Raw genomic sequence first — 14,149 nt, forward strand, 5'->3', positions numbered from 1 at the left:
CTATATCTCTAACAAGCACCAAGATGATACCAATGTGGACAATCTATGGAATACACTTTGAGGAGCAAGACTAATACACAGTGGGAGAACAGATGATTCTCTGGAGACACCAAATAGCCCAGAGAAAAGGTCTCCCATAGGGACTGAGCACCAAGACTAGAGAATTCAGGCTCACATTAAAGCAGGATGATGGAAGGCTTCAGGAGGAAAAATACCCAGAAGAATAAAAGATTGAAGGAAAAGATGATATTGTAGACAATATGATAGAGCATGTGAAAAGCAATAATTTGTAAATGAAAAGGTGCATAGGTGAAAAAATGAGGTAATTTAACTTTAAAAAGATACATAAGAAAGGAAATGTAGGGACTTCCTTGATGGTCCAGTGGTTAAGACTCCACGCTTCCAATGCAGGGAGGCACAGGCTCTAATCCTGATCAGGAAACAAAGATCCCACATGCTGCATGGTGTGGCCAAAAAAAAAAACAAAAGAATAAACTAAAGCAAAGTCATACTACAAAATATTTTTTTAAAAATATGGAACGTAGTCACAGACTAAAATTTGGCTCTATAGTTGAACAGGAGTTAAGTGGTCACTGACTAAATACTAACTATTGATTTCAAAAAAATAGGGCTATAACCATAGTTGGAATGAAGAAAAGGTAAGTGGGGAGTTCAAGATGCCCACATTCTCAAAACAGGAAGGCAATACATAACATTTAAAGTTGATAAATCAACAACAGTGGGATAAGCATTAAGTTTAGGAACACGGAGGTAACCACCATAAGAAACAAGAAAACAGAAGTTGCCTCTGTTTTTCATTAAAAGTCTTTACATTCACTATTTTCAAACAATATCCAAGTATTATTTTGATAAAAATTTAATTTTAAAACACAGAAAAATAAAAAGACTGGTAATGGATAACATGGGAGAGGAAATGGGAAAAAGGTAAACATTATTAGGGAAAATGCAGATTGAAATAAAAATTGAGACAACTGTCACTGCCCAATTTAAATCTGCTTTAACCAGACAATTCCACTTCTAGGACTCTATACTATACAAACACTCCCACAAATGTTCAAAGACATACACAAGAATGGTCACTGTGACACTGTTAAAAAAGAGAAAAACCAGAGAACAATAAACATCCACTAATAGGAGAAGAGTTGAATAAATTATCAATAAATGTATCCAACTTGATTTCAGCCTTGAAAGACCCAGCGCAGATAATCTAGGCAAGCCTACCTCACTTATGACCTAAAGAACTATGAGATTACAATGTGTGTTGTTTTAAGCCTTTACTTTTGTGGTAATTCGTTACAGATCAATAAAAAACAAATACTTCTAGAAAAATTGAAGAAATGCATCACCCTACAACCCAACAGCTATAGTTAGGAGTAATCATATTCCTAGAGAAAGTCCTGCCCGTGTGCACCAGAAGACACACACACAATGTTCACATCACCACCACTCATGACAGAAACAAAAAAATGGACAACCCAATCATTCATCAAGAGTACAAACGTAAAATGGTGGAACATTCATATAACATAATGCAATACAACAACAAAACATCAATGAACCACAGCCACACATAAATACAGATGAGTCTCAAGTCTCATATTATGTAGGATAAGAAAGCAAGTGACAACTATACAGTCAGTATAATTCTAGCTAATAAGTTCAACAGTACACAGATAGAAACAACACAGCTTAGAGATGCACATGTGGCAAAACTATAAAAAAAAAAACCAAAGAAATAATAAATACAAATCTTAGGGTAGCAGTTATATTTGTGGGGAGGAAAGAGGATGGGGTAAGGGAGGGACAAGGGATATCTAAGGTAATGTAAGGTTTTGTTCTTAACTGGAAGTGATTACAGAGTAACAGTGTTTAAATTCCAAACATATTTTATAATTATTAACGATGTTTATTCAATATTTAGAGGACAAAAAAATCTAGGAATAAAACATCCACATAACAAAGAAAAACATTTTTCTTTTGTCAAAACGTTCATTAAAAAATAATTCAAATAATATATAAAAGTCCAGTCATTTTTTAAATTACCTAAAATCCCACCATCTAGACAAAATCAGTAACAATTTGCTGAACATACTTCTGGACATTTCATATACATGTGTTTATACATTTAAGTATTTTAAATAAAATCACTACATATACCCATATAGTTGCCTATTCTATTAGTGCTGTTTAGACCCTTGCTTTTTTAAAATCAACTGTATTGAGTTACAATTTACATAAAACCATCCACGTCAAGTGTAATGTTGGAAAAGCTTTGACAAAAGTGTATGTAGTGTAGCAACTACCCAATCAAAATTCAGACTAAACATTTTCATCACCACAAAAAGTTGCTTCTTTTGCCTCTGCAGTCAATTCCCTCACTTCTGACCACAAGCAATCACTAATCTGCTTTATTATACATTAGTTTTGCTGGCTTAGGATCAATGTGAATGGAACTATACATATGTACTCTTTTGTGTGGGGCTTTTGCTCAGCATAAAATTTACAATATCAGTCGTTCCCTTTATACTGCTGAGTAGTACTTCATTGTATACTTCTTGACAGACATTTGGCCTATTTCCAGTTCTGATCTCTAAACACTGAGGTATAAGTTATTCGTGATGTTAAGTTTTTATTTTATAATCAGGGGTAGAACTGCAGGGCCACAGTGTATGTGTATCTTTAAGTGAACAGAAAACTGCCAAACTGTTATTCAAAGTGTCTGTATCATTATACACTCCTGCTACCAATCTATGTAAACTCTGGTTGCTCTGCAACCTCACCAACACTTAATATTGTCAGTCTTATCAATTTTAACCACTCCTGTGGACGGTTATTCATAATTTTTATCTGCATTTCCATAAATGATAAAATATGTTGAGAATTTTTAATGTACCCGTTGGAAATTCAAATATCTTCTTTTGTGAAGTGTCTGTCCAAATCTTTTACCAATTTTGTAATTTGGGTGTTGTCTGCCTTATTATTACAGAGGTCCTTTATATACACTGGATAAAGGTCCTTTGTTAGATATATGAATCGCAAATATTTACTCCCATCTGTAGCATATCTTTCTCTTTTCTTAAAACAGTACAGGAAGTTTAAATTTAAAAGTTTAAATTTTAAAGTACAGAAATATTTAATTTTTATTAAGTCTAATTTAACACTAAAAAATTTATAGTTAGTGGGTTGGTTGGTTTGTTTTGTATCATGTATAAGACTGAATGTTTTCCTCTCAGACTGGGAATAAAATAGGGATGTCTGCTTACCACTTCTATCATCGCATTAGACTTGAGGTCCTAGCCAGTGTAATTAGGCCAAAAAGAAAAAAGGAGAGAAAGGAGAGAGGGAGGGGAGGCCAGGAATACTGATTGGAAATGAATTAGTAAAACTGTCTTTATTCGATGATTGTATATGTATAAAATCCTAAAGAAACTGACCTAAAGACTACCAGAAGTAATAAGTGAATTTTCAAATGCTATAAGATACAAAGGGAATATACAAAACTAACTGCATTTCTACATATTAGTAATGAAAAAATGGACAATTACTTTTTAAATCCCATTTATAACATCAAAACCCATATAAGATATAAATTTGATAAAATATGTGTAGGGCCTGTACACTAAAAAACTAAAAAGAATGTTGCAAAACATTAAATAAATAAACGGAGATATAACTCATTCACAGATTGGAAGATTCAATATTAAGATAGAAATTTTCCACAAAGTGATCTAGAGATTCAAAGCAATTGCAATTGAAATCCCAAGTTTTTTTTTTTAAACTAAGCAGCTGATTTTAAAATATTTATGAAAATATGAAAAACCTAAAATACCTGAAACAGTTTTGAGAATAAAGAACAAAGGTGGAGGATTTATACTAACCAATTTCAAACCATACATAAAGCCACAGTAAGGCAAACAGTATGGTACTGACATAAGGACAGACATAAAAATCAAGAGGAGATATAGTCCAGAAACAGACCACACACATATAATACATCATCAGCTAATTTCCAACAAAAACGCCACAGTAATTCAATGGGCAAAAGACAGAGAAATTCAATAGGGAAAGGATAATCTTTTCAACAAGTAATACCAAAACAACTGTGTATCTGTAAAGGAAAATAATGAACCGAAACTCACACCTCACACCACACGCCCCATCAACCCCCAAAATACATCACAAATTTAAATATATGAGCTAAAATTGTAAAACTTTTAGGAGAAAACTTGTATGGTCTACATTTTTCATAGAATCATATCTCAGATATCTTTGTATGTTAATAAATACAAACCTTTTGCATTTTTAAAAAGGTAAGAAAAATAGAGCTTCCTCCACAAGAGGGCAGACAGCAGTATCAAGCAGTATCAGCAGTATTTCGTCTTGTGGAACTGAAAACCACAGCCACAGAAAGAGAGAGAAAATGAAAAAGCAGAGGACTTTGTACCAGATGAAGGGACAGGATAAAACCCAGAAGAACAACTAAATGAAGAGGAGATAGGCACCCGTACAGAAAAAGAATTCAGAATAACGATGGTGAAGATGATCCAGGACTTTGAAAAAAGACTGGATGCAAAGATCAAAAAGTTGCAAGAAAAGTTTACCAAAGACCTAGAAGAATTAAAGAACAAACAAACAGAGATATACAATACAACAACTGAAATGAAAAATACACTAGAAGGAACCAACAGCAGATTAACTGAGGCAGAAGGGCAAATAAGTGACCTGGAAGACAGAATGCTGAAAATCACTGATGCAGAAGAGAATAAAGAAAAAAGAAGGAAAAGAACTGAAGACAGCCTCAGAGACCTCTGGGACAATGTTAAATGCGCCAACATTCACATTATAGGGGTCCCAGAAGGAGAAGAGAGAGAGAAACGACCCGAGAAAATATTGGAAGAGATTATAGTTGAAAACTTCCCTAATATGGGAAAGGAAATAGCTCCCCAAGTGCAGGAAGCACAGAGAGTCCCAGGCAGGATAAACTCAAGGAGAAACACGCCAAGACAAAGAGTAGTCAAATTGACAAAAATTAAAGACAAAGAAATGTTATTAAAAGCAACAAGGGAAAAACGACACATAACACACAAGGGAACTACCATAAGGGTAACAGCTGATTTCTCAGCAGAAACTCTGCAAGCCAGAAGGGAGTGGCATGATATATTTAAAGTGATGAAAGGGAAGAATCTACAACCAAGAATACTCTACCCAGCAAGGATCTCACTCAGATTCGAGAGAGAAATCAAAAGCTTTCCAGACAAGCAACAGCTAAGAGAATTCAGCACCACCAAACCAGCCCTACAACAAATGCTAAAGGAACTTCTCTAAGTGGGAAACATAAGAAGAAGAAAAGAACCTACAAAAACAAAAACAGAACAATTAAGAAAATGGTAATAGGAACATACATATGAATAATGACCTTGAATGTAAATGGACTAAATGCACCAACCAAAAGACACAGACTGGCTGAATGGATACAAAAACAAGACCATATATACGCTGTCTACAAGAGACCCACTTCAGACCTAGGGACATATACAGATGGAAAGTGAGGGGATGGAAAAAGATATTCCATGCAAATGGAAATCAGAAGAAAGCTGGAGTAGCAATACTCATTTCAGATAAAAGAAACTTTAAAATAAAAAATGCTACAAGAGACAAGAAAGGATATTACATAAAGATCAAGGGATCCATCCAGGAAGAGGAGATAACAATTATAAATATATATGCACCCAATATAGAAGCACCTCAATACATAAGGCAAATGCTAACAACTATGAAAGAGGAAATGCAGGGCAGAAATAGAGACACAGATGTAGAGAACAAACACATGGACACCAAGTGGAGAAAGCGGGGAGGGTTGGGGGGGGATGAACTGGGAGACTGGGATACCAAATTGTACACTCTAAATATATGGTTTATTGTCTGTTAATTGTATCTCAATAAAAGTTTTTTTTTAAAAAGTAAGAAAAATAAAGGACAGAGAAAATTCTTAAAAAAAATCTGAAACATGTATTCATTTTTTAATGTAAAATTTCAAAACTCACTGTGAGTTCCTTATCCATATAGTCACATAATCTTTCTTCCACCAAAATACAGAAATATTCAAAGGAAAAGGACAAAAATCTTCTTTAACTTTCTTTTATATGGTTCCAGTAAGAAAAGGCTGCTTTCTAGGGAACTGAAGTTTTGCTTCAATAATTATTTTTTTTAGTGCCTTTGCTAGAGCCATAAACAATAAAATAAATTTGGCTAAGATGTATTAATATCATCAATAACTTTTAAATATAAAACAGTTACCAGAAGATCCTGATAATACGATAAATGCTCTGTACTGCTATATGAACTGGAAGTGACCTGTCCTGGTTGATAAAGATTCAGAATGCATCACACAGAGATTATATACCTTTATATTACAATAAAACAAATTTAAACTATTCTAAACACAGTCCCCATCCCAATAATTCAGAGGATAATTTAAGAAATGTATTACTATCTTCTAGTCATGAATTGTTTTTAAGAAAAAGATAAAAAGTCAATTATAGCTCATTAATTTAATAATCATGCTTTTCCACAACACCAAAATTAATAGCAACACATAATGCAATGCTGCTGCCATACTAGTTATTTACTGTACATAACAAATTACCCCCAAAAATGAGTGGTTTAAAACAATGAACATTTATTATCTCACAGTCAGGTCAGGAATCTAGACACAGCTAGGCACCTCTAGCTAGGTATCTCTGGCTCATATCACAAGGTTGCAGTCAAGCTGTAGTAGAAGGCTTGGCTCTGTGAATGAGCAGGGAAGAGGGATTTGCCTCCAAGCTCACTCATGTAGCTGTGGGCAAGTCTTGGTCCCTCTCCACATGGGCCTTTCCAAAGGGCTGTTCACAGCATCTTTTCTTTCTTTTTTTTTTTTTTTAATTTCCTTCCTTCAACCGATTGCTTTTTTTTAAGTATACAGTTCAATGGTTTTTGGCATATTCACAGAGTTGTGCAATCATCACAACAATCAATTTTAGAATGTTTCATCATCCTACAAAGAAATCCACTACTGCTTATTAGGTACATGACTTGCTCATACTGAACACTGGGGAGCACGTAGACAGGATACCAACAGGAACACTCATACACTGCTGGTAGGAGAGTAAGTTAGCACAACTACATGGGAAAGAAATTTGGCAATATTCAGTAAAATTACACATATGCACACTTTACAAGCAGCAACTCCAATCCTAGGTGTCTACCTCAGGGAAATCGTTACACTTGGGGAAAAAAACCAACATGAATGAAATACAGTAATCTAATTATAAGTGAAAAAAGTCCCAGAAAAAAATGTACATAGCATGATGCCATTTATACAAAGTTCAAAAATATGCAAAAGTAAACAATGTTTTAGAAGGATGTATACATATAAAGTAAGATTATCAAGAAAAGTAAGGAAATGGTAGACACAGACATTCAGTATGGCGGTTGCTTCTGATGTGAAGGAAATGGGAGTCCAATCAGGAAGCAGCACACAAGTTTCAATGATACGGTAAAGGTCTATATTTCAAGCTTTATATATGCAAGTTACAATATGTGTCACGTATTTTTCCAAAGAGCTGCACTGACATCTGAAGGCCTCTCTAAAACAGATACACACTGCAACAGTTCCAAGCTAATGTACTTAATGCAGATGAGGAGTATCATAATGAATCAAAAACCACATATAAACAATATTACCAACTATATTTTCAATCCAACAAAGTGTACACTTTGTAGAACTGAGAAGATGGATGCCCCTGCCCTTTCCTGCATCTCCCCACCTTTCTGTAAGCCTGTCTTCTTGACCCCACCTTACCCCCCACGACCTGGATTAAATACCACCCCCTCCAGGAAGTTCTGCCACTCAATCTAACAACCTGTTGGGCACTAATCCTCCTCTCAATTTCTGTAGTATCTGTATCACTTCAAGGCCCTCATCACATTATCCCCAGGTGGCATGTGATTTAACTCATCGATCAGAATAAGCACCTGAAGAACTACAACACTGATCACACCAGCCTGGCTCAAAGGCAGAACTCAGGTTTTTTTGTTGTTGTTGACTGTTAAATGAATACATGAGTTAGAAAATTCAGGAAATTTCAGAGTGAGTTGAACAAAGAAACTAGATCAGGCCTAGTTTAAAATAAAAATCCTCAAAAATGAAGAATTAAAAATGACACCCCTTGAAAGAAATTTCAACATTGAAAGCCTTCAAAATATAGCAAAGACAAAATTGATAAAACTAAATGTTTATAGAGCATATACTGGTCATTTCCATACTCACCGGGGGCCAAGGCAAAAGGCCTAAGAACTTCCTGAAGTAGTATTTACCATCAGAGCAGTCCACTGCTTTAAAAAATGTCTTGAAGTCAATCAGATAACTAAAGAATAAGTAGAATTGTAAAGTATCTTTTCTAGGGAAAAAAAATAGTATATGCCATTTCATGACCCAAATTTGTTACTTTTAGAAGTTTTGGCAACTTTTTTTTCTTTCAGTTATTTAAATCGCTTACCACCAAGAGTATAAATGTAAATATTATGTGATTATAGCAGAAAAGGAACTGCTACATGGGACAGGGGAAGATCAAAGTGAAACAGAGCTATTCTTCAAGAACTAGACTGTTACTGGTAACAAACAAGGGGTCTTGACTGGTTGAATCAATTCACTTCCGTCTGCGCATCTATAATACCTTCCTGTAACTAATTTAAAGACAAAAACGCTGGAGTTACGGTTGCCAGACTTAGCAAATAACAATACAGTAGGCCCAGTTAACTTAAATTTCAGATAAACAATGGATTTTTAGTAAGGCATGCCCTATGCAATATTCATACTAAAAACTTATTCACTGTTTACTAAAATTCAAATTTAACTGGGTATCCTGTATTTTATCTGGCAACCCTAAGGGAAGCCAAAATCAATCCAATTTCCTCACTTTGTAGCAGAAGCTGTGACCCCAAGAAGGGAAGTGACTTGCCTAAACCTAAACCAAAGACCAAGGAAGTGAGTTTGCTTTGAGGAGAGAAAACATATTCCACTAGGTCACCTTGGGTTCCACTCAAGGTCCACTCGACCTCTGGTTTTCACACACCTCACAGAAGCACGAAGCAGACAAGCTGTCAGAGGGTATGGTTTTCCTCTTTTAATATCAAACTGTGAGTTCTAGTAAACTTACCAACTCTAGTCTTCAAAACTAACAAATTAGGAAATTATGTATTTCTTGTAACTTAAAAAAAAATCCTCCTGATAATCTTCTTGCCTATACACCACTACCTCAGATTCTGTTTATGTTCACTCACTACATAAAACAGGACTTCCTTTTCTGCCAAACCTAGTTCTCTCACCATCCAAAATTCTCTTGCACCAGGGTTTCAAAATTTGGAATGAGTCCATGAGTCCAACGATTTTAGTTCACATACTCTCCCAACTTTCCTTTTGTTCAGAGGAAATATTCTAATGCATTCAGTTGGTCTCAAAAAGTTTTGCAAAATCTTCCATTCCCATTCTGTGCCTGAGCAGCTAAACCAGCAAAAAAGGTATGAAGTCTCACTATCATAAACACACTTCCTTCCCCGGGACTAGGATACAAGAAAAGATGGAAAGAGAAAGGTCTTTCTAGGAAAAACTGGGGGCCTTCTTCCATTATATATGCGGAATATACTACATAACATCCAGCTAGACAAAATCAAAGGAAAAACAGCAAACTTTACATACACAAAACAGTCATCTTCCGGATCCCATTAAATTAACAAATACATAAAACATTCACTCTATGACAGCACTTCTCAACCTGGGATCTCTGGGGGCCTTAGGGTAGTGGGAGCCAGGGAGGGGAGAGGAAGACAGTGAGGCAGACAAAGATTTTGGTTTTGACAAATTGGGTTTCAAACAAGGTTTTAAGAAAGAAGGTTCCATTGCATTTTTAAAAGCCTGAAAAAAAAGTAACATAAGCCATTACGACTTTCTCTAAGTTTTCTATTAAAAACTTCACCCTAGTTAACAAGAATCCAAATCGTGTCTGATGAAAAACTGAAAGTCAAACAGAAACTCAGCAATTAAAAGACAAAATATCTACCTATGCTTCCCCTCTGGCAGCTTCCAATGTATGCAGGTCTCTCTCGAGATCACACACGTCGGAAGGGGAAGGTCTTCACAAATCACCTAGTCCGGACTTTCATTTTACAGATGTGGAAACTCAGGCCAAGGCGAGGGCTGACTTGCCCAAGGTCTCACGGCCCGTGGGTTCGTCGGGGGCAGGACTTCAAGTGGGACTCCCCGCTGGCAGCCCCGGACTCCCCGGGCCCACAGCGCCCGATGGCTCCTGCGGCCCCCCGCTCGGCCCGGCCCAAGGGCAGCCTCGAGCGCCGGGGCGGAAGAGCTCACAGCCCGGGGTCGCTGCCGCCTTTCGGCCGGCTCGGCGCTTGGGGCCCGGCCCAAGGGCGGTGCTGAGCCCGGGCCTCGACGGCCGCCCCGGACCCGCCCACCTGTCGCGGACCGCACAACCGGCAGCCACACCCCCTGCCGGGGCCGGGAGCTCCACCGGCCTCGACGGCGGCCGGCAGCGGCGGCTCCGCGCGGCGCGGGCTACGCCGGAGGCGAGGCCGCAGGAGTTACCTCAGGTGGGCGCTGAGCTCGCGGCGGGACCGCCCCCGCCCGCCTGGAGCATGCCGGAGACGCGGACGCAGCAGGGCTGCAGCTCGGCCACCGCAGCGCCTGTTTACACCCCTCCGCGGGTGGACGCCGACTGGCCCGTCACGTGACGCACACGTCACGTGCTCGCCCGGGGTGGGGCGGAGGCGTTGCCCAGCGACGACGGCGCTCTAGGGGCGGGCAGCGGCGGCGACGACGGCGGCGCGGTCCCACTGCTCTTCCACCTCACGAGCCTCTGTCGGGAGTCGACAACCGGAGCTCCCTGACCAACCCGGCAGAGTCAGAGGGAAGACTGCCACCACCGGCTTCGTCCTTTAGTGACTGCTGGGCCTGACCGCCTGTGTTATTCTTCTTTTGAAAGGGGGACGGAATTTGGTCCGGCATTATAATGTTTAACTTCAAAAGAAAAATGGAAAATATTTCCTTATCCAAGGCAAGCAAACAAAGGGAGAGGAGAAGAATAAACAATAATGGATTGATTTGCCATAACGAACACTTTTGTTTACTTTTGCTTCCTAATGTGGAATGAACGCCCACAGCCTACCATCCCCCTTCCTTCCCCTACCCGCCCCTCTCCCTCCCCGTCATAGAAAGGGTGTTGAGGAAGGCTTATGGGACTTCCAATTTTTATTTTAAATTATATTTTATTGTCATTTACATGATTAGTCTCTATATGTAAATACAAATATAGCTAAGTAAATATTTGATTTGGCATTCAGCTTTTGTCCGCATCAAACTTTCCGATTGTAGCTATGTCACTTTGTTTGTAGTGACCACTTCTACCAAGTGTAGTGTTCCTAGATCAAATTTTGCAGTAGTTTCAGCCACTGACAATTTCTCCCATAATATTCATTATAAACTGCGTAGTGTATTAAATAATTTGTATTATTTCTTGCTAAATTCATGAGTGAATTGTGAGGATATACCCCCAAATATTCGAGTTGTTATGTTGTCCAGGTGTGATCTATTGGATAATCACGTTCCACCATAGATTTCCGATCACCTTGCATGCTTAGCTATCTATGAGCAAATTAACACAGTCAAAACAGTGGCCTCAGAATATCCTCCAGGTCAATAGGACAAGGTCAAATATCCTCTTCATTTCTGTAACACACATAAGATGCAACACTACAAAGAGTACAAAACATAGTAATGAATCTTCTGCATATTCATCTTTTACTATAGAAAATAGGTTACAGGGCCAGTTGCCACAACCTGGTTGACCTTTTCTGCTGCCTCTGGCAGCAGATGTTCCATGCAGGCAGGAACAGTATCCTGCATTGGTATACCTTATCTGGGAAGCAAAGAAAGTTGGCTGATCTGTGGATGTGGAATCCTGCCATCCTTCTGTAGGAAGTGGCAAAGAATGTTTGTAGATCCAGAAGGATCTGTGAGTTAGGCAGCGCTCATGGAGGCAATGCTAGGGTAAGTCCTGGCTCAACCATTACTATCTAGGCAACTTACTTAACATTTGAGCCTCTTTCTCCATATATGTAAGATAGCATCTATTGGATAGTTATAAAGATGAAATAATGCTAGCATAACACTTTAAAGTGCCCAACACATACAGTGCTCAATAAATGTTAACCAGATTACAGGACTTTGGCAAGAGGGTAGTAGTTAGAGTCCCAAGGGAAGAGGAGCTGACAACTTGAATGTGTCCAGCTCCTGGGTCTGGATTCTTGCCACCTGGACTGGAGTTGAGGACAAAATTGCCAGCAAGGAAACTAAGCACAACTGGAAAGAAGTCTTTGCCCTTAGAATGGAAGGCTGCTGGTAATGGAATTGCTCACAGGTGAACAGGTGCTCACTCCAAGGGGAGTACTGGCCTTTTGGCACACGTTAATTCCACCTCCTGTTTGTGGTGATGGGGACTCCTAATATACTACCTTTCCGTTGCTTCATCCACACAGAGCAATCGCCTACCTTTTCCTAGAGTTGTGGGCAAGGGGTCAGGCCCGAGCCAAGTGACCAGTGTTACCACGAGAGCCAGTCAAACTTAACTGTCCACCAAATGGTTAAACATATCTAACCATTTTGGGTTTTTAGTGTTTCACTGCAAACAACAAAACGTATGATAAGATATACTGCAATTGTATATAACTCAATAATGGCATTTCATCTAACACAGTGGATATACTAGTATTCCCGGCAGAATGATGAATGTAAAGGAACATGGGTGACTTGCAAACTAAGAGTGATCAATAACCTGCCAAGGTGCTGCCAAGCTATGATGTAGTAGTGGCAGCCTTGAATTTATGTTTCCTGATTCCAAGTGCCTTTTAATTAATAACTAAAAAGTTGTGGTTTCACCGTGCTATTTGTCTATTCTTTCTTTTTTTTAATATAAATTTTTTTTTTTTTTTGGCTGCATTGGGTCTTCGTTGGTGAGTGTGGGCTTTCTCTAGTTGTGGCAAGGGGACTACTCTTTGTTGAGGTGCACAGGCTTCTCAGTGCAGTGGCTTCTCGTTGCGGAGCTCTAGGCTCGTGGGCTTCAGTAGTTGCAGCACATGGGCTCAGTATTTGCAGCTCACAGACTTTGTTGTTCCGCAGCACGTGAGATCTTCCCAGACCAGGGATCGAACTCGTGTCCCCTGCATTGGCAGGCAGATTCTTAACCACTGTGCCACCAGGGAAATCCCTTGCCTATTCTTTCTTGATGTTTGGTCTTCCCATGCTACACTGGTGGCAGTTTTCTTTCACACAGTGTTTGGTATATTTCAAAAGTAGAGTCAATGCAGGAATTCCCCGGCAGTCCAATGTCTAGGACTCCATGCTCTCACTGCTTAGGGCCTGGGTTCAATCCCTGGTTGGCGAACTAAAAATCCCAGAAGCTGCACAGCGTGGCCAAAAAAGGAAAAGAAGAAAGAGAGACAGGAAGGGAGGAAGGAAGGAAAATTCTATAAAAAAAAAAAAAAGGTAGAGTCAACAGAATTTTCAGATTGATTAGAGGTGGATATGAAAGAACAGAGTGAAGGATGACTGGAAGGTTTCAGGCCTATACAACTAAAAGAAGGGAATTGTGATTTAGATGGAGAAGAAGGCATTCTGGATGAATAAAAGCAACTTAGTATGAATAAATGTTCATGCTGTACAGAATCTGTAGCATGCCGTTCTGGATTAATAGATGGAGAAGAAGGGATATGTGCAGTTTGGGGGAAAAATCAGTAATTTGATTTTGAACATTAAATTTTACATGCCTAACAGACATCCAAATGGAGATATATAGTTAGCAACTGGATAGAAGATACTGGAATTCTGGGGAGACATACAGAGATAAAAATTGATTGGTCAATGGATTAAAGTCACACAGAGCACTAACTTTGATACCTTCTGACCTCAACCCCGAAAACAAAATATGCTTTCCATACTGACCAAATATATGTATTGATCAATATATAACTTAAAAGTTTAAAGAAGCAAATGTACCCTCCCTTTCTCTTCCACTTTATT

General features: G+C 38.7%; 1 protein-coding gene across 2 annotated transcripts in view; it reads right to left on the minus strand.

Annotated features, from left to right (window-relative positions):
• The window catches only part of MARCHF8 (membrane associated ring-CH-type finger 8), a 116,970-nt gene extending 106,175 nt beyond the window's left edge, over positions 1-10,795 (minus strand). Inside the window, exon 1 of one of the 2 annotated variants that reach the window (XM_057735092.1) lies at positions 10,661-10,795. The gene's annotated coding sequence lies outside the window, so the exon portion shown is untranslated. Of the gene's footprint in view, positions 1-10,121; positions 10,606-10,660 lie in introns of those variants that run through there. The other variant, XM_057735093.1, reaches the window with a different exon arrangement.
• Positions 10,796-14,149: the final 3,354 nt, after the last annotated feature.

Source organism: Hippopotamus amphibius, chromosome 5, assembly GCF_030028045.1.
Source record: "Hippopotamus amphibius kiboko isolate mHipAmp2 chromosome 5, mHipAmp2.hap2, whole genome shotgun sequence".
Taxonomy (NCBI): Eukaryota; Metazoa; Chordata; class Mammalia; order Artiodactyla; family Hippopotamidae; genus Hippopotamus; species Hippopotamus amphibius.